Below are 22,723 nucleotides of genomic sequence, written 5' to 3' on the forward strand. Positions count from 1 at the left end.
TCAGATGTATAAATGTAATATGATGCAATGATGGACAATGATAATATACAGGGAAGTGACCCATTATAAGGATATCTCCTCCATAACTTCCAGTAAGAGCGGATCATGCACTATTGTTACCTCTGAGTCACTGCTCTTCTGCTGAACGGTCCGAGGTGCAGAACATAATATCACATTTGCGGGTTTTTCTGGATTTATTATTGTTTTATATGAAATCAAAACTGACTGCGTCATGAGATTTTAATTTTACAACACCATATACACGTACACACATACACATACTGACCCGTGTGCACACATACACATACTGACCCGTGTACACATCTACATGTACTGATTCTGACCCATGTGCACACCTATATGTACTGACCCGAGTGCAAACCCACAGGTACTGCCCCGTGTGCACACATACACATACTGACTCGAGTGCCTACATACATGTACTGCCCTGTGTGCACACATACACATACTAACTCGAGTGCCTACATACACGTACTGCCCCTTGTGCACACATACACGTACTGCCCCGTGTGCACACATACACGTACTGCCCCGTGTGCACACATACATGTACTGCCCCGTGTGCACACATACATGTGCTGACCTGAGTGCACACCTACATGTGCTGCCCCGTGTACACACCTACATGTACTGACCCAAGTGCACTTACATGTACTGACCCGAGTGCACTCCCACAGGTACTGCCCTGTGTGCACACATACACATACTGACTCGAGTGCACTCATACATGTACTGCCCCGTGTGCACACATACATGTGCTGACCTGTGTACACACCTACATGTACTGACCCAAGTGCACTAATACATGTACTGACCCGTGTGCACACATACATGCATGTTAGATGGCAACCTGCGTGAAATTTGCTTTCGGTGACCCCCTTTGTGCAGTCCCCCATAGTAATATAGTAAGCCCCCCCCCATGCTATCCCCTACAGTAGAACTTCCATCTGTTCAGTGCCCTATAGTAGATGTCCCCCTCTGTGCTGTCTCCTACAGTACAGCCCCTCTCTGTGTAGTCCTCTGCAGTAGACCCCCCTTGTCTAGTCCCCTACTGTAAAACCCTCCTCCGTGTAGCCCCCATAGTAGAGCCCCCCTCTGTGTAGTCCTCTGTAGTAGAACCTCCCTCTGTGTAGACCCCTATGGTAGAGCCCCCCTCTGTGTAGTCCTCTATAGTAGAGCCCCCTCTGTGTAGACCCCTATGGTAGAATCCTCCCCCTGTGTAGTCCCCTATAGTGGAGGCCTCCCCCTGTGTAGACTCCTATGGTCAGGAACTATCCAGAGTAGCAGCAAATCCCCATAGAAAACCTCTCCTGCTCTGGGCAGTTCCTGACATGAACAGAGGCAGCAGAGAGCACTGTGTCAGACTGAAAATAATACACCACTTCCTGCAGGACATACAGCAGCTGATAAGTATGGGAAGACGAGATTTTTCAATAGAAGTACATTACAAATCTCTGGCACTTTCTGACACTAGTTGATCTAAAAGAAAAAAAAAATAGCGAACAGACCCTTTAAGGCTTTGATTCTTTGCACCAACATATTCTGCAGCTACATATCTATACTATATATATATATATATATATATATATATATATATATATATATATACATATATTATAATCACTCATATCAGACTGTCTCCATGTTGGCTCCTAGTCCTCCATCTTATATACGCCATAAAATCACTTCACATATCAGTATGCATTTAGATTGCATGAGAAGAAACCAAAAACAGTCACAAAGAGAACATACAAACTCCATGCTGACGGTCTCCTGAGGGTTTGGAGCCAGGACCTCAGAGCCACCACGCTGCCCTTTACACACAAAAACTATAAGAATAAATCAGCCGTATCCAAGGGAAAGGCCCAAAATATCCTGCACTATGTAATATGGAACCTCACAGCAGGAGCAACAGCTCGGCTTCTCCAGAGTTTTTATTTTCAACCTTCCAGCTCAGAGAAGACAAGCCGCTTAGCTCATAGAAACACTGCACAAGTACGTGTCGCCCTCTCTACAAGTAATAGTAGAATATAGCCAACAGTGGGATTATATGAAAACATGAGGGTAATGCAGAAAAGTGTTTGGGTGGAGAAGACTACGAGAAGGAGAGCGGGTGGAAGGAGTTAGATTACTTATTAGAAGAATTGCCGCCAACTTTTTTTTTTTTCCTTTTCATTATGGGTATCCATAAATAAAACCTGGAAGGAATAGTGAGAGCTGAGGAAAAAGTTATTTTCAAGTACGGTAACATGATAATAACCTCAACGACCTAATACTAATATAGGAATAATGTGACCATCGTTGTATAATATCGCTCAAAATATAAACAGAAAACATACAAGTTCTATTTTAAAACTTTGCACTCAGCGGCCCAGATTTTCTGAGGTGTAGGTCTGTGCACCAAAAAAATTTTTAAGTGGGGTGTCAACAGGGGTGTCCTAAAACACTACACACTTATCATCTAACCCAGGGATGGGGAACCTTTTTACCTTTCCTACCACACCTGCACAGCTTTTCCGAGCATGATGGGAATTGTGGTTTGGCCACAGCTGGAGGATGAAAGGTAACTCATCCCTTAAAGGGGAATTCCACTTAAACATAACTTTTGATATGTTGCTGCCCATGGTGAGACTTACAATTCTTTTCATACTTGTTGTTATATATTCAGTCTCCTTCCCCCAGTTCTCAGCTGCTCCTTTCTGCTGAAGACACAGAAATCTGTGTGTGAGCTTTTCTCTCTGTCTCCCCCTCCTCCCCCCTCCCTTCTGAGACGGCTGATGTAAACAAGTCCCTGGCTGGCTTTATCTGCAAATTTGTAATGCTGGGAGGATTAATCACAGCGAGTTCATCAGCAACTTGACCTCAGAATAACCCTTCCGGCATTACAAAGAAGCTACAATGTTGCAGATAAAGCCTGCCAGGGACTTGTTTACATAAGCTGTCTGTTCCATCTTTGCCGCATGGTGTTTTTTGTTAGGTGGGAGGGTGCGGGGTTAATTAACGCTGGAGCCATGTATGAGCTGGGAGTCGATTGGAAAATATGGAATGCAATACCCACATGGAGTGCTTTGACAGATTTTTTCCAGATCTCCTTGGTGTCCCCCCCCCCCCCCCCCCATAGACTAGGGGTGAACATAATTAAAATAATATAACAAAATGCACTAAAAACTGCTGGCTATGTTTTTTAGATTTTGGTGCCATATTTTTGTCTGTTGGAATCCTTAAACTCTTTTTGTTTTGTTCCTTTTTTGTCTGGATTTTTATTTGTTTTATATAATTTTTTGTTCTTGGTCTGAATTATTATTTATTATTATTATTATTATTATTATTATTATTATTATTATTATTATTAATAATAATAATAATAATAATAATAATAATATTTTAACTCTTAGCGGGAGATTTGTCAAAGGGTGTAAAATTTAGACTGGTGCAAATAGGCCACAGCAACCAATCACAGCTCCTCTTTCCTTTCACCAGAGCTGAAAGCTGAGCTGTGATTGGTTGCTGTGGTCAGTTTGCACCAGTCTAAATTTTACACCCTTTGACAAATCTCCCCCTTAATGTATACTTAATGCTTTTACATTTTTTAAAGTATTTCCAACCGTAAAAATTTCATCCCTCTTGGGCATAGAAAGTCCTGTGTCTGTTGTGTTTTTCTAATTGTGTTGCATTGCGCCAAAAAAAATAATAGTCAGGAACATGGACCTAAAAGACAAATAGATAAATAACTCTCTGGAATCATGGGCGCTTTGGAAAAAAATAAAATAAACTAATAATAATAAATTAATAGGAGAGTAACCCCCACACTCACACCCACAAAAACCTACATAATTCAGACCCCCCCCCCCCCCCAATGAGTTGGATAGAACTTTTTGTGTTTCGCGTTCCATTTGCTTGTTATAACCTTGCTTGGATATCGACAGAGATATCTCCAGTTGACTTCTCATTGCAGCTGCCATAAAGCGCGCACTCACAACACACCCGAAAGGCTACGTCCATCTCTCTTTCAACCCCTTCTGCTATTTTTTATATTTTTTTACCATCCTCCTGGTAATAGAAAATTAGGGGTCTCAAATTCTAAATGGATTTTCCCTGATCCTGCAGAATAATGTGTATATATATCCAAAGTGCTCTCTTCCATCCCCGAGGATCCATGTGGTTATGAGCTACAGCCAACTTTTTATCCGTAGCTTTAAGCATTGCTGAAATATCTCCCCGTCCCTAATGCAAAAGCTTCTCATAAAACAGACAATACATCAGAAGTGCATTACATCGTCCTGCGATAATACAATGTAAAGGAGAAGTCAGCTATCGAAAATTCATGGCTTTTATTTTTCAACTATCTTTCAACTTTTTTAACTTTTTCTTCAGTGATTTGTTACCTGTCCATAGACCAGAGCAGAAAAATAAAGTCCTCCTCGTTAATAATAAATTTAATTTTTTTTTTTATAATTTTGGAGCGTAAAAAAAAATATAATTTGCTGGCTTTTTATTAAAATGCAACCTTCCATATAATACTAAGGCAAACCCCCTCCCCAATCATCCCGATTCGGTTAAGTCCGGTTTAATGATCTCTACATAATGGAGACATCATTAAAAGCCCGGGACATTGAGGATATTTAACTTCTCTTAAATAACATGTCTGATTTATTTTTGGGAAGATTTAATATCGATGAGTTCATAAAGTATATGGAACACCTGTTCGAATCCTTGGAGTGTTCCGAAGCCATACAGAACAATAAAAAGAGCTTATCTTGAATTTAGGATTTGGTAAGCCTATTTCTCATAATGACTAAAAATTACATCTCAATTGAATTTTCGAGGCTCGTTCACTTAAACAAAGACTGTAAGTCAGGTGTCACCTAAGCGTGAGAACCCTGACCTCATAAACAAAGATTCTCATGACAGTCTATGAACTGTGTTTGCCACTTCATAAATATGTCAGGTCTGGTCCGGGCTAATGTTCGAGAGAACGTTCCAAAAACTTAAAGAATAGTCCAATTGGAAGCAAATTCTCAGATTTAGTGCTAAATAACAAAAAATATTTACAAAAATATTTTTTAAACTATTATTTATTTTTTCTTTAAAAGATAAAGATTCGGTAAATTGATTTGAACTTCCTCTGTGTTTAGAAATTGGTTTCTCCTGTAGAATTTACAAGCTGTGAGGTCTTAGGCTTATTACGTAATAAAACATCTCGATATTCTGTTTATAAGGCATTTGTGTGGTCTGGGATGTATAATGAGCGTCCTACTATTAGTTTGTAGGTTTCTTTTAAGGTTTTATTTGATTTTATCCTATTTGTTTTATTAGAACATTAAAGGGGGTTTCCCCACAATAGATATTTATGGCACCGCTGGGGTCCTGGGTTCAAATCTGACCAGAAATTACATCTGCATGGGGGTTGTATGCTTTCCCCCATGTTTGTATAGGTTCTCTATGGGTCTTCTGATTTGTTCTCACACTCCAAAAACATGTTTTTTCCTATGACATTGGTCCTGGTATTTCCCCATTAATGGAGACGCCGCAAAATGTATTGGGGCTACATAAACAACAAAACATAAAAATGATAATTAATACACAATAAAAATAATTATTACAGTTAGAATAAGTGATGCAAATTACTAAAACTTTTCGGAGACTTACTCGACCCCACCACTATGTAATTTGAATGAAATTTAAAAATTTCTAAATTGTAAATTGTATTAAACTTAAACCTATGAATATAACTATGATAAAACAATAAGTGGGGTTTTTAAATTGGTCATAAATTACCCGACCGTTAGGAGCGGCACGAACGAGCGAGAAGACACAATCACAATAGCTACAATGTTTCTGTCTGACGGAACGCAATTAAAATAAATTCTCATAATAAAATTATATAAAATGGGCAGCATAAATCTGTGAAACTTTACGGCGGGATTTGGAAACAAAGTAAACTCTGAAATGGCGCGTTCAATATTTGATTTTAAGTAATTACATTTAACTGCTGCAGAATTGAGGGAAATCACTTCTAGTTTAGGGTTTTATGATGGGGCCTGACTATAGAGCCCAGAATTAATAAGATACATAATAAAGGGCATATGTACAGTCATAAAAACAGAGACATTTCGTACTTTACTATAAAGAAATGCACTGAGGTTTTTTTCCTAACTTTTTAATATAATATTGCCTATAACCTGACCGTGTCTCTGATATTTCCCCGTCACTCAGTAATTGCAGCTTGTGAGGGATCAAAACATGATTTCTGATGTTGCTGGATGAGTACAAAATAAGCAAACATTTATATTTTTCAATCAAACAAGTAATTGTAGATTGATAGAATGAAGGAAGGAAAGAAAAAAATGTAAAAAAAAAAAAAAGGTTAAAAAAAGAAAAAAATAAGACAAAAGGGAGGGAAGAAAGCAAGAAAACGATATTCACAGCAGCGATAGGCTATGTTCACACAACGTCAAAAATAGAGAAAGGCTATGTTCACACAACGTCAAAAATATTAAAAAGGCGGCCGATTTTCATATTAAAAATAACGTCCGTTTTTGCCGAGACTTAACTGACTGCAATGCCATTGCATTGGAGTCAATGGGAAGACGGACGTACAATGCTCACAATGCATTGAAAAACTGACGTTTTTGCCGCGGACGTCAAAATAATGAACATGAACATTATTTTCGGACGTCTTTTGCAAACAGCGGACGTTTTTTATTAGTTCTTCACACGCAGTTTATTTTTTTCCACCGTTCTTTCTCCGTTTTTACTATTAAATTCAATGGACTTTTTAATTAAGACACACCTAAAGTCCAACCAGTAACCCCAAACTAGAATAATGTAGCAGCAGCCGTCATTGCACTGAGGGGAGGTCAGACAGCTAAATAAAGTCCGTTATTTTAGACTTAAAATAACGGCCATTATTTTAAACAGAGCTGAAAAAACGTTGTGTGAACATAGCCAAAGTCTGCAGAAAGAGCTGTCACACAGAGGATTTATAATCTGCACAAAAGCATGTGAATGAGATATGACGAAATCTAATCCACTTTGCTGCTATAATATTGACAAAACTGCAGCATATCAGCTTCACATCATGTACCAAGTGCAGTACGTAAATTCAGTACCATTATGAAGATCAATGCATTACTACAGTACCAGTACCAAGCTCAGTGCATAAATACAATACCAGAACTACACTAAGGAAGGATTTATGAAGACCGGCGTACAAGTACGCCAGTCTTATATTAGGCCCCGCCCCCTTTCCCCAGCAGGATTCACTAAGAGGCACACTCCTCTTAGTGAATCCGGCCGTGAGCAGGCATAAATCATGATAAATGAGGCGCGAGAGGAGGCCACACCTCCTCCTCCCTTCCTTATCACTCCCCCGCAAGCTCCCCCAGTCCGCCCATCGGGCAAATCTGCACCTTCTCCCAGGCATACGTCTCAGGCGTATCTTTCATAAATGTCTCCCCAAGTACATAAATACAGTATCAGAACCAAGCTTAGTACAAAAGTCCAAAGCCAGAACCATGCTAAGTACATAAATAAAGTACCAGAACCAAGCTTAGTACATAACTCCAAAACCTGAACCATGCTAAGTACATAAATACATTACCAAACCAAGCTTGGTACATAAATACAGTACCAGAATGAAGCTCAGTCCATAAATACAATAACAGAACCTAGACTGGTACATAAATACAGTACCAGGGCCAAGCTCTGTGCATGTATACATTACCTGAACCAAGATTGATACATAAATACAATACCAGAATAAAGTTCAGTACATAAATACAAGACCAGAACTACATTAAGTACATAAATGCAGTACCAGAACTATGCTCAGGGCAGAAATACAATACCAGAACCACGTTCAGTACATAGAGTACCAGAACCAACCTTGGTACATAAATGCAATACCAGAACCACCCTCAGTACAGCAATACAATATCAGAACAAAGTCTGTACATAAACACAGTATCAGAACCAAGCTTGGTACATAAACACAGTGCCAGAATCAAGCTCTGCATAAATACAGTGTCAGAACCATGCTCTGTACATAAATACAGTACAGAACCAAGTTCAGTGCATAAGCAGAGTACCAGAATCAAATTCAGTATATAACTACAGCAATGGAACCAAGCTCAGTGCATAAATACAGTACCAGAAACACGCTTGGTACATAATTACAGTACCAGAACCAAGCATGGTACATAAATACAGTACCAGGATCAAGCTTGGTACATAAAAACAGTACCAGGATCGGGCTTGGTACATAGAAACAGTACCAGGACCAAGCTCAGTACATAAATACATTACCAGAACAAAGCTCAGTACATAATTACAGTACCAGAACTAAGCTTGGTACATAAATATAGTACTAGACCAAGTTTTGCACCTAAATACAGTAACAGCGCCAATCTTGGTAAATATATATATGTTATCAGAACTAAGTTCGGTACATAAATACATTACCAGAACCAATCACAGAACATAAATACAGTACCAGAACCAAGCTTGGTACGTAAATATAACATCAGGACAAACTCACACCGAAGATGATAAGTGGTGGGGCAGAGGTTCTATAAACCCATCCTTAGGATATGGATACAGTTGAATGCAGGATGGAACTGGGTAAGCATCTCGCTACTTCCCAGTCCTGTGAGCTGACTGCTGTTTCAATAACTAGTTTGGGAGAACCGTCTGTTTGCTGTCTATGGATAGATAGAGATATAGAGATAGATAGATAGATAGATAGATATGGTAAAAAATAACAACTTTTATGGGACCTGAGCCCCAAAAAGTCTACAATTTGGTCACTACATGGGGTATTATTTGAACAGTTCATAGTATTCATGATATTCATTCATTGCAATTGTATATGTTATCGAGGTACTACATTGCAGTGCCATTAAATGAGCACTGTATGGCAGAGTTATTATAGCATTATATGATGTATGTCTATGGTAACTAACTTTGATGGCTATTCATTTGGCTTGCATACAGTGCTACATTTCCCTCAATGCTGTGGGGTGGATGTGTGGTTGGCATCTTCAAGGGTATTTTCAGCCTATGACTTTTTCAGATATATCATGGGTTTGGGATCCCCTTTTACTATTCTCATCGTATACAAGATGACTTTAAACCAATAGGCACTATACAAGGGTGAGGTCACTAGTAGGTTTCTACCATCCCTATTGATTTCCCTCGGAAACACTACAGGACCCCCACCTATCAAAGCTTTATGGCACGTCCGAACGACAGATCATAAAAGTGTTTTGGTGGAAAATCCCTTTAATGTGATCAATGTCATCCACTGTCATGCTACACTTAGAGTAATTGCTCGGCCCGCGTGGTCCACAATGGAGGCCTCATTACATAACCGTAACACTGGAACGTCTCAGTATGGAAAGAATGGGAAAAGTCAGAGAGAGAGACAATTCCTACAGAAATCCCCAATGAGCATTACTGCAACTTCATTAGGAGGACGAATAAATCAGAGTTCATAAATGTTCTTAATGCGGCCAGTTCTAAATCAAAGCCAGCGACTTTCCTACAACACCATGACATCATCTCCTTAATGAAAACAATAACGTGATCACAGCATGAACTCAGCGAGAGAGCAGGGCATGGACCATCAGGATGGAGACCCCGTTCCAGCAGGCGCTGTCCTGACACTGGAGGGAATTGGGGCTGGAAATGAGGACAGAACCCAACACCTTCTCCTCCAGCCAAGGTTATAGCTCCGCGCTTGTTACTACTTCATCCATTATGAAACAACTTTTTGGATTATTGTGATTGTTCTGTTTCTTTGGTATTCCGAGGCAGCACAATCCAGTATTAAACTAGTGGCCAATTGCTATGGCAGAAGAAGTTCTTTTGACACCCAGTGTTAAAGTTTAACATTTCTTGCTTTATTTTATATCATTTTTGTGGTGTTTTGCTCATTGTTTGGGTTTTGGCACCATAGGAGCTAGTAATCCATAGATAGATAGATGATTGATAGAAAGAGAGAGAAGAGAAAAGAAAACAAAACAAAAGACACAGCGGTAGCCAGAGATTGATGATAACATGACTGGTGGACTAGTGGGATTGATGATAATGCAGTGTCCCGGAACAGAGTTCCTTCTCTTGTTGTTTCCTTCAAAGTGTATCTTTATATCTGAGTCAGTCAATATGTTATTGTCTCTGTTCTGGAAAGTTATGGTCCACTGCAAACTGTGTGTATTGTGTCACCCCTCTCAGTATTCAGGTCTGTTATTTCTCATGCATATTCAGTTATCAGTGCCTAATGGTATTATGTCGCCCCCAGTGTTCAAGTATGGTACTTCTCATGGATATTTGGTCCCAATGGTGTGATGATGCAATGGCTGGATGTCACGTGACTGACCCTGCTTCCATGGTAACCCCAATGGCCATCGAGCTTTGCCTGGGGAATACCATGTGACTTCCTCCCTACCTCAGTCTTGTCTTCCACCTTCAGGGGGACAGGGTGTGTGTTGCTGCTGCTCCTGTGTCACAAGGCCGCAACCTTGCGGTACCTGCTGCTGCACTGACTAGAAGTGTTACTGGATGTGTTCTAGTCTCAAGTTCTAAAGATTCTCATCCTAACCACAAGATCTGGGTGCTGTCTTCAGTTATTACTCCCATCTTCTCTCATCATCAGAAATAGCAAGTATTCATCTCAGTTTCATTCCGCCCAGCATCTCAACTTCAATATCACTACTATTCCCATCATCCAGCACATTACTCTCACAGCCTATTGCAGCATCACCCATTACTCTGCCTTATCCAAGTCTGCCTTATACCCGGTTGCATCCAGAGAGACTGTTGCTACTAGTTACCACCGTTATAATAAATACACAACTATTGTTGTTTCTGAACCTTGGCATTGGTGTGATAGTTGGTGCCCTGACTAAGCACAACGAAGAATTGCTCGGCCTCCGCTTGGTCAGGTTCCCGGTCTACAGCTGCTATCCCTCATGCCCATACCGTGACATACCATCAGGCAAGTGGCTAACCAGGTCCCTACCCAGTACTACCACCTACTACTACCCTCAGAGGAGTGGCCCAGCACAATAACATGACTGGTGGGCTAGAAGGATTGATGATGCCTGGTCAGCTAGGGCAGTGCAGGTATTGATGATAACCTCCTTGGTGGAATATAGAAGGGAAAGGATTAATGATAACCTCCCTGGTGGGCTAGAGCAGTAAAGTGATTGATGATAACATCCCTGGTGGGCATCCAGGAAGAGGAACTGATACTTGGGGTACTATTACACGGAACGATTATCGCTCTGTGTAATAAATACAATGATCAGTCGATGACAACAATCATCGGCTGATCGTTGATATAAGTTTGAACCTATAATTGTCGGGCGACTGACGATATACATTACCTATCCAGGCTGCAGGGCTCCTCTTGTGATCTTCCTCTCCTTAGGTCTCATGCGCTCCAGCTTCAGAGCGGCCTGTCTTAGCTGACAGACCGCTCAGCCAATCACTGGCTGGGACCACCACGGCCAGTGATTGGCTGAACGGCCTGTCAGCTGAGACGGACCGCTCTGAAGCTGGAGCGCACGGGACCCGGGGAGAAGACTGCAAGAGGAGCCCTGCCGCCTGGATAGGTAATGTATAAAGTAAAAGCAAAGGCTGCAAGGACATCGGGAACGATGTCCCTAAAGCCCTTGTTAAATGATTATCGGGCTGTGTAATAGGCTCAGTAAATGATCGGCGATCTAGCAGATCATTGCTCGTTTACAGTTATTATCGGGCCTTCATCGGACCGTGTAAAAACACCCTTAGGCAATATTCAGAAGGCCATTGCCTGCTTTAAATAGCCCACTGGTAGTGGTTTAAATCAATTTGCCATGGCAACTGGACCACCCAGCCAACATTTTTCTTCCGTTGGACTTCGGCCTCAAATTCTGGTATTTCTGACCCCTCATCTGGATCCGACCACTAGGGCGCCATTATTCACTTCCTGTTACTTTCTCCTCCTTGACTACAGCAGATCCCTAGATACAAACCTGTAGGTTCCAGCTCAAGTTGGCTTCATCCTTCTAACCATGATAAATGTGAATTTATACAAGGTTCCTACAGTCCATCATTCCAGAGATGTTAGCTAACAAGAGAAGTGGGAAACCATGACATTACATCCGATACAATGGATATGGTAGAAAGAGATGCAACCAGGTACCAGGTCCTCATGTTGATCCAGGACCATGGAGACGTCACTTTGTTCTTGTTTGTGACCCCACTGACCCATGGAAATGAGCAAAACATTGTACATTTTCCATTCACTGATCTATCATCAATGTAATGCTAAAACCATCTGATAAAGCCATGAATGGAGATCCTTTCATCCATGTGACCCCAGACAGTCATCATCACTGCGGATGTTCCGGCAGGTGCATAATACTCATTGTTTTCCTTCCTTTCTACCAAGAAACTCATAAACCAAATATATAGCTATAAGTTACCTACAGTACTAGTTCTCCATACACTGAGAAGTAGCCATAAATGACAGAACCCTGGCGGGGAACCATAAATCAAACCAGAGAGTTCCTAAACATTTGGTAGAACTCCAGAGAGACCTGAAACAGAAAGGAACGTGTTCTAGGAAAACCGGAAAGTCATCCGTCTTCTTCACAGTTAACAACCCGTACATCCTTCAACACAGGAGGTCAGTCGAAAATATCACTCATGATTTATCCAGCCGTGAACTAATGGGGTGATTGGCAAAACATTGGTGGAACGACCGAGCTTTAATCTGTGTAAATGATGGGTCTGAGATGTCTTCATGGTTTCTTAGGTCAATTCTGAGATTCCCTCATGATGTCAAGAAAATCAAATAATACTGTAATAATAAACAGGTCGTCCCCTTATGATATAGAAGGTATTTGTTCTGGAGAAGTGTCTATATAACCCGGTATCAGCTAGAATTATCCATGTGGGAGAAGGTTCAGAAAGGAACTTCAAGTAAGGCTAATAGCTGAGGGTCTGACCTTCTCGTACCATGAGTACGAAGCCAAAGGTCTTACACACCGCCATATTACGTCTTCATGCAAAGGATAGGAAACAATATTAGGACACCTAAAGAGGTGGGGAGAATGGAGAGTAACACGGCAGTGAATGGAGGCGTCATACATTGGACTATTTATCTTCCATGTGAATTATTCCCTAAACTCAACTAAAAACTTGAGATGTTTTTGTGGTTCTCCTTTCACTTTCACCAAAGGTTCAGGAAGCTGTTGGATAGAGAGATGGTGAGTGATGGTAATTTTCTTTTCTGTCCAAGGGTCCTACTGGACGAAGCGATTTGTAACAATTAACGATAAATGATCGCGAATTAGATCCTTTATCGTTAACCTAAAATCCTTCACCATAATCTTCGTTACTTACTACGATCGGTTACTCCATCCGATCCCAGCAAATGAAGGAACGATGTGGAATTACACTGATCGATTAACAGTGATTTTGGTGTCAGCACAGAATAAACGGTGAATGATTTCTCGTTGGTCGTTTGATCGTTGCTGTTTAAATATGAACGATATAACGATAATTTGCACGATAATCGCCTCATATAATAGGGCCCTAAGAAGTGTATGGTTCTGTAGAATAATTTGGGATATTTGAGTCTCCTCTACTTTCCAGAAACAGCACCACTCTTCCCTACGGGCTGTGTCTGGTATTTCAACTCACCTGATGTACATGCTGCAATATCAATATTCTCTGAACATTCTGTTAGACTTATAATGGTGAGATCCAGAGAATCTGGACAGAAAGCCAGGGGCTGAAGAGTTTATATGGGTTATCCAGACTTGGAAAAACATGGCCGCTTTCTTCTACAAACAGAGCCTTTCCTGTCCTCAGTTTGGGTGTGTGACTTTGGAGCTCAGTTCCATTGAAGTAAATGAAGCTTAATTGTAATACCACATACAACCTGAGGACAGGGGTGGCACTGTTTTTGCAAGAAAAAAAAGTAGCTGTGTTTTTTTTCTAATCCTGGATAACCCCTTAAAGAGCACACTTCAGAGACGCCAACTGATGAAAACATTTAATATGACCTTGTGACATACGAAAACTTTTTTTTAGTAATTTAGTAATAAAAGATCTATCCAGAAGGCCTGTGACATGGAGATACTGTGCTCCCTTCTTGTTTCACTCCTCTATAGAAGCAATGACATGTAACGTGAAATCGAAGTCATAAAGTGTGAGCCTTTTTTTTACCTCCAGAATAGGCAGGACGGACCGGCTTTTTCCTAGACCTGTCCATCTTAATTGTCATAGACTCCTCCATGTAATATTCTCTTTCCATGTACAGGAAAAGTGAATGTTTGCAAAGTCAGAATCTCTGTCTCACCTGTCATTAAAATTCATCAGTATAACGTAATATGACAGTAAAAGGCTTTGTCTGTCGACTTGTGTGCCAAAAAGGAGACCTCAGTCCAGATCAATCAGCCTCTAGTGTACATGGTCAAAGCTAACAAGATGGCGGCCGCTTCTTCAGGTTACACTCTCCATAGAGATTACATGAAAAGGATCTGCAGCTCATAAGAAAAATGTTATCATTAGTAAAAACAACATATTTTTCACCTAAAGTTAAAAATGTATTAATAAACGTGAAGAACATCCTATAATACTGCCACTATGTGCAAGAATATAACTACTATAAAACTGCTCCTATATACAAGAATATAACTACTATAATACTGCTCCTATATACAGGAATATAACTACTATAATACTGCTCCTATACACAGGAATATAACTACTATAATACTGCTCCCTATATACAAGAATATAACTACTATAATACTGCTCCTATATACAAGAATATAACTACTATAATACTGCTCCCTATATACAGGAATATAACTACTATAATACGAACTGGAGAGAATGGAACCGCTGCACATCCCATCTATGGCTGATACTAATGCCGCTAGGCCTATATTAAAAATCAACACCAGAGTGTCTGTATATGAATTGATCAAGCCATATTGCCCCGTGTACCACCGCGCAGGTCCTCTGGTCCACACGGGTCCCTACGCTAACTCCACACCGTGTCGGTCAGCGACCGCCAACCCCGCAAAGCGTGCACGTGCAGGGAAGGGAGGCCATGGAACGGCCCTGCAACCCCAATGTCACAGGACCAGACCCAAAAAGCCCCACCAAAACCCAGCCAGCACCACCGGCGGGGAAGGCTGCCCCCAAACGACACAAGTATGGATATGGTATTACACTTACCATTGCTGCTCTCACAGAATGGGGAAGACATAGGGTCCAGACATGTGAGCACAGGCATCTCCTGCTAATTTTGGTCATGTGGGTCTTATAAAGGAGTGCTAGCTGTTCAGAGAGGGAGAATTGCAAAACACGAACTGGAGAGAATGGAACCGCTGCACATCCCATCTATGGCTGATACTAATGCCGCTAGGCCTATATTAAAAATCAACACCAGAGTGTCTGTATATGAATTGATCAAGCCATATTGCCCCGTGTACCACCGCGCAGGTCCTCTGGTCCACACGGGTCCCTACGCTAACTCCACACCGTGTCAGTCAGCGACCGCCAACCCCGCAAAGCGTGCACGTGCAGGGAAGGGAGGCCATGGAACGGCCCTGCAACCCCAATGTCACAGGACCAGTCAGTTGGTGGCCACTGACTGGCACGGTGTGGACTTAGTGTAGGGACCCATGTGTATCAGATACCGGCACGAGGTACATGGGGCAGTATGGCTTGATCAATTCATACACAAAATTCTGATGTGTTTTTTATTTAGCCTAGGGGCACTAGTATCAGCCATAGGTGTGAGGTGCAGCACTCTGTTTCTTCCCTGAACCGCATTTTGTTTCTCTCTTTTCTCCGTGTTTTGCACTCCTCCTGGTGAGACCCACATGACCGCAATTAGCAGGAGACACCTGAGTGCACATGGTTTTAATCCCTCCTGTTTTTTCCCATTCTGTTTGCTGCAGCTATGGTGAGTGTAATATCTTATCCAGACTTGTGCTGCTTGGGGGCGACCTTCTCCGCCGGCGGTGCTGGCCGGGTTCTGGTGTGGTGTTTTTGGGTCTGGTCCTGTGGCATGGGGGTCGCAGGGCCGTCCCATGGCCCCGTTCCCTGGCTGTGCACGCCTGCGGGGTTGGTGGCCACTGACTGGCACGGTGTGGACTTAGTGTAGGGACCCATGAGTATCAGATACCGGCACGAGGTACATGGGGCAGTATGGCTTGATCAATTCATACACAAAATTCTGATGTGTTTTTTATTTAGCCTAGGGGCACTAGTATCAGCCATAGGTGTGAGGTGCAGCACTCTGTTTCTTCCCTGAACCGCATAACTACTATAATACTGCTCCTATATACAGGAATATAACTACTATAATACTGCTCCCTATATACAAGAATATAACTACTATAATACTGCTCCTATATACAGGAATATACCTACTATAATACTGCTCCCTATATACTGGAATATAACTACTATAATACTGCCCCCTATATACAGGAATATAACTACTATAATACTGCTCCTATATACAAGAATATAACTACTATAATACTTCTCCTATATACAGGAATATAACTACTATAATACTGCCCCCTATATACAGGAATATAACTACTATGGCAACTACTATGGAACCGGAGAGAATGGAACGGCTGCACATCCCATCTATGGCTGATACTAATGCCGCTAGGCCTATATTAAAAATCAACACCAGAGTGTCTGCATATGAACCGATCAAGCCATATTGCCCCGTGTACCACCGCGCAGGTCCTCTGGCCCACACGGGTCCCTACGCTAACTCCCCACCGTGTCGGTCAGCGACCGCCAACCCCGCAAAGCGTGCACGTGCAGGGAAGGGAGGCCATGGAACGGCCCTGCAACCCCAATGTCACAGGACCAGACCCAAAAAGCCCCACCAAAACCCAGCCAGCACCACCGGCGGGGAACGCTGCCCCCAAACGACACAAGTATGGATATGGTATTACACTTACCATTGCTGCTCTCACAGAATGGGGAAGACATAGGGTCCAGACATGTGAGCACAGGCATCTCCTGCTAATTTTGGTCATGTGGGTCTTATAAAGGAGTGCTAGCTGTTCAGAGAGGGAGAACTGTAAAACACGAACTGGAGAAAATGGAACGGCTGCACATCCCATCTATGGCTGATACTAATGCCACTAGGCCTATATCAAAAATCAACACCAGAGTGTCTGTATATGAATTGATCAAGCCATATTGCCCCGTGTACCACCGCGCAGGTCCTCTGGTCCACACGGGTCCCTACGCTAACTCCACACCGTGTCGGTCAGCGACCGCCAACCCTGCAAAGCGTGCACGTGCAGGGAAGGGAGGCCATGGAACGGCCCTGCAACCCCAATGTCGCTGACCGACACGGTGTGGAGTTAGCGTAGGGACCCGTGTGGACCAGAGGACCTGCGCGGTGGTACACGGGGCATTATGGCTTGATCAATTCATATACAGACACTCTGTTGTTGATTTTTAATATAGGCCAAGCGGCATTAGTATCAGCCATAGATGGGATGTGCAGCCGTTCCATTCTCTCCAGTTCGTATAACTACTATAATACTGCTCCTATATACAAGAATATAACTACTATAATACTTCCCCTATATACAGGAATATAACTACTATAATACTGCTCCTATATACAAGAATATAACTACTATAATACTGCTCCTATATACAGGAATATAACTACTATAATACTGCTCCTATACACAGGAATATAACTACTATAATACTGCTCCTATATACAGGAATATAACTACTATAATACTGCTCCTATATACAAGAATATAACTACTATAATACTGCCCCTATATACAGGAATATAACTACTATAATACTGCTCCTATATACAAGAATATAACTACTATAACACTGCTCCTATATACAGGAATATACTACTATAATACTGCTCCTATATACATGGATATAACTACTATAATACTGCTCCTATATACAGGAATATAACTACTATAATACTGCCTCCTATATACAGGAATATAACTACTATAATACTGCTCCTATATACAGGAATATAACTACTATAATACTGCTCCTATATACAAGAATATAACTACTATAATACTGCTCCTATATACAGGAATATACTACTATAGTACTGCTCCTATATACAGGGATATAACTACTATAATACTGCTCCTATATACAGGAATATAACTACTATAATACTGCCCCCTATCTGTGAGGTTGTGTGTCAGTGGTTCTCCCGATGTCTGGAGTAAGCCCAGGGAGGGGCCACCCTGGGCGGGGAAGCTCCCCAAGGAAGGCCCAGGCTCCAAGGCCTACACTGGGGGAAAACTCCCAGACCTTCTCTATTGTGGATGCAAATCCCAAAGTGAATCCTGTGCAGAGGAATATCCAGCATGGCAGCACTGCAAGTTCAAAGAATGAAAATAAGAATATGGAAGTGAGTAAAGCAAAGAAAGAAGCGCAAAAATCATGTGAAGAAAGTTCAGTGAAACAGTCTACCAGCCAAGGTATGCAGCGTGCAGAGCAAGCAAGGGTCTCCCAGAAGGAATCCATTGCAGGAAAACCAAAGCCAGAGAAGCAGAGTCAGCAAGGTGCACGGGAGGTGAGGCTGATCCAGGGAGGTGCACGTAGTAACATAGTAACATAGTAAATAAGGTTGAAAGAAGACAAGAGTCCATCAGGTTCAACCTAGGGAAATCCTACTGTGTTGATCCAGGGAAGGCAAAAACCCCTATGAGGCAGACGACAATTGCCCCATCACAGGGAGAAAACTCCCTCCCGACTCCAATGGCAACCAGAACAATCCCCAGATCAACGTATCACCGGAAATCTAATGCCCATAACTTGTAATATTATATTGTTCAAGAAAAGCATCCAGGCCTCCCTTGAACTTATTTAATGAATCGGCCATGACAACATCATGTGGCAGAGAGTTCCACAGTCTTACCGCTCGTACAGTAAAGAACCCACGTCTATGCTGATGGATGCCCTCTTGTCATGGTTACAGACCTAGGAGTAAAAAGATCACTACAAAGACCTCTGTACTGTCCATTCATATATTTGTACATTGTGATCAGATCGCCCCTAAGACGTCTTTTTTCTAGCGTAAATAACCCCAAGCTTGATAACCTGTCCTGGTTCTGCAACCCCCCATTCCCTTAATGACCTTTGTTGCCCTTCTCTGCGCCCGCTCCAGTTCAGCACAGGAGGTGAGGCTGATCCAGAGAGGTGCACAGGAGAGCGGCCTCCATGCATCAGGTGTGCAGCTCACCCCTTCAGCACACAGACAGTGGAGAACGTCCCTGGAGAGGCAGAGCAGCATGGCCCGCTCAGGCCGCACAAGATCCCAGACCGGAGGTGAGAGCCATAGCCATGCTTAGGGGTCTGTGCATGTATGTCCTGCTAAATCTATGGGGAAAATGGCTGATGTTTTTAAGACTGTGTCTGCTTCTAACCCTGGTGACTGTGACCGGACCCCAGTATTCAAACCGCCTGAGACACTGTCAAACCCAGACCGCAGGGCAACAAGACCACCCGGGCACCTGAGCTGCAGCTGGCAGAGGAGATCCCTGCGCTGGTGAGGAAGATGGAGGAGCTGAGGGGACACAAGCTCACGCTGCAATCCCAGATAGACTGTGTGTACAAGCTAAAGACTGCTAGTCCTCAGCATAAAGCCATGCATGATAAGCAACTGTACACACTCAGTATGGAGCTGGCTGAGGTGGTGAAGGAGATAGACTGTGTGCTGGAGAGGATGGGACCACTGGCAGAGACCTATAAAAATCACGCTTCTCCCAGTATAAACTGAACTTTGATACAGAGTCCAGTATGGAGTCAGACATCATCCCTGATGAGCCCCAGCAGGTGATAAGACCCGTCATACAGCCTGAAAGTTTCTCCTTTCAAGATGGGGACATTTACAAGTATGGAGAACAAGAGGAACCTGCAGCTGTCCCTGTGCCAGAGGATAAAGCAGCAGAGGTACTACAAGTCTCAGAAGGGCCAGCACAAGAGCAGGACAGTGGACACATACCTGTGTGTGAAGGTGACGGGGTGATGGAGCAGAGCTCTAATGCTGGGGCACGGACTGGGGATGGTGATATTGCTGACGATGGACCTGAAGGATCGGTGGCTGGTGGGGGTGCACAGTCTGTTTGGGGTGGATGCTATAGAAGTGGATGGGACGGGAGATGTGGTACAGAATAATGTGCTTGAGTTTCCCCCATTACCCACAAATACATCAGATACAGCAGGCCCCAACCCTGTAGGTCATGTTAGTGAGACCCGCCAGGCCCCCCCTAGGAATGCCTGGAGCCGTGGTGCTCCATCCTTCTCGTCCAGTGCCGGTTACACAGGTCAGGCATTCAAGCGGAGGAATGTGGTGAGGTTTAGGCACAGAGGAGCCAGGGAGGACCTCCCGGATAGGAGGTTTGTGGTGAGAGAGCTCCCGTGCCACCAGATGGGGTTCGTGCCAGCAGACATCCTGTCAGTGATTAACCTATCAGATAGACAAGGTTATGATGTCAGCTTCAAGCTCATGTCTAATCTGGATAGGTTCTGGTCTAATTTTCGCAAATTCAGAGACACAGAGAGTTGGAGCAATGATGAGGACCTTGTGGCGGGGGCAGAGGCCGTAGAAGAGGAGGCTTTCATGTCTGGGGCCATACGAACAAGACAAGACGTCCAGCAGGGGTTGAGTAACACTGTACCTGAACCACAGCAGTCAGAGAGTGCACAGGGGGGCATGGAGTTTGTTTGACAGGACCAGCAGCAGTGAGGGGTATCCTCCTCTGAATATTCACACGTGTCTGAGGCGAGTAAGTCCCAAAAATAATAAAAGGAGGAAAAAAGACCTGTCCTCTCGTAGAACTGAGGGAGAGTGTAACATTAGTGCAAAGAAAAGGGTTAACAACGGGGCCGGAGTGATGGTGGTGTCCAATAGGTATGGGGTCCTCTCAGAGTCAGAGGGGGACTTGGAAACAGAGTTAAAAAGAATAGAGGATGAATGTGAAGAAGACACAGGGCACGATCCCCCAGCAAAAAGGAAACCCCCGGCTGTGGAAACCCAGGTAGAGTAAGACATGGAGACAGGTGGTAGAGAGGAGGACTCAGACTCTGACTTATGATAATGGGGGTCATCTCTCTGCTCTTCTACTACCTTATAATGGCTGGGTTTACTTTAAATATTGTCTCTAGTAATGTGAACAGCATTAAAGTGAGGAGGACAAGACACATAGTCTATGACCATCTTAAGTATCTGGACGCAGATGTCATCTTTATACAGAAAACCCGCTTGACAACATAGGGGCTGTTATGTGAGGCTGAGAGAGAATGGACGGCTGGTTCTTCTTTCTGATCACTGTCTGTGGAGCCTTATGCTGGGGAAGCCATACTATTTACATAGCCGTTCCTTTCTCTCCATGTCGTGTTTTACAGTTCTCCCTTTTCTGAACAGCTTGCACTCCTTTAGAAGACCCACATGACCAAAATTAGCAGGATATGCCTGTGCTCACATGTCAGTACCTTATGTCTTTCCCATTCTGTGTGAGCAGCAGTGGTGAGTGTAATATCATATCCATACTTGTGGTGTTTGGGGGCAGCCTTCCCCGCCAGTGGTGCCAGCCGGGTTCTGGTGGGGCATTTTGGGTCTGGTCCTGTGACGTTGGGGTTGCAGGGCCATTCCATGCTATAATACTGCTCCTATATACAGGAATATAACTACTATAATACGAACTGGAGAGAGTGGAACCGCTGCACATCCCATCTATGGCTGATACTAATGCCGCTAGGCCTATATTAAAAATCAACACCAGAGTGTCTGTATATGAATTGATCAAGCCATATTGCCCCGTGTACCACCGCGCAGGTCCTCTGGTCCACACGGGTCCCTACGCTAACTCCACACCGTGTCGGTCAGCGACCGCCAACCCCGCAAAGCGTGCACATGCAGGGAAGGGAGGCCATGGAACGGCCCTGCAACCCCAATGTCACAGGACCAGACCCAAAAAGCCCCACCAAAACCCAGCCAGCACCACTGGCGGGGAAGGCTGCCCCCAAAAGACACAATGGCTTGTATGGCTTGATCAATTCATACACAAAATTCTGATGTGTTTTTTATTTAGCCTAGCGGCACTAGTATCAGCCATAGGTGTGAGGTGCAGCACTCTGTTTCTTCCCTGAACCGCATAACTACTATAGTACTGCCCCCTATATACAGGAATATAACTACTATAATACTGCTCCTATATACAGGAATATAACTACTATAATACTGCTCCTATATACAGGAATATACTACTATAATACTGCTCCTATATACAGGAATATAACTACTATAATACTGCTCCTATATACAGGAATATAACTACTATAATACTGCTCCTATATACAATAATATAACTACTATAATACTGCTCCTATATACAGGGATATAACTACTATAATACTGCTCCTATACACAAGAATATAACTACTATAATACTGCCCCCTATATACAAGGATATAACTACTATAATACTGCTCCTATATACAAGAATATAACTACTATAATACTGCTCCTATATACAGGAATATAACTATTATAATACTGCTCCTATATACAAGAATATAACTACTATAATACTGATCCTATATACAGGAATATAACTACTATAATACTGATTCTATATACAGGAATATA

This window comes from Dendropsophus ebraccatus, chromosome 15 (assembly GCF_027789765.1).
Source record: "Dendropsophus ebraccatus isolate aDenEbr1 chromosome 15, aDenEbr1.pat, whole genome shotgun sequence".
NCBI lineage: Eukaryota > Metazoa > Chordata > Amphibia > Anura > Hylidae > Dendropsophus > Dendropsophus ebraccatus.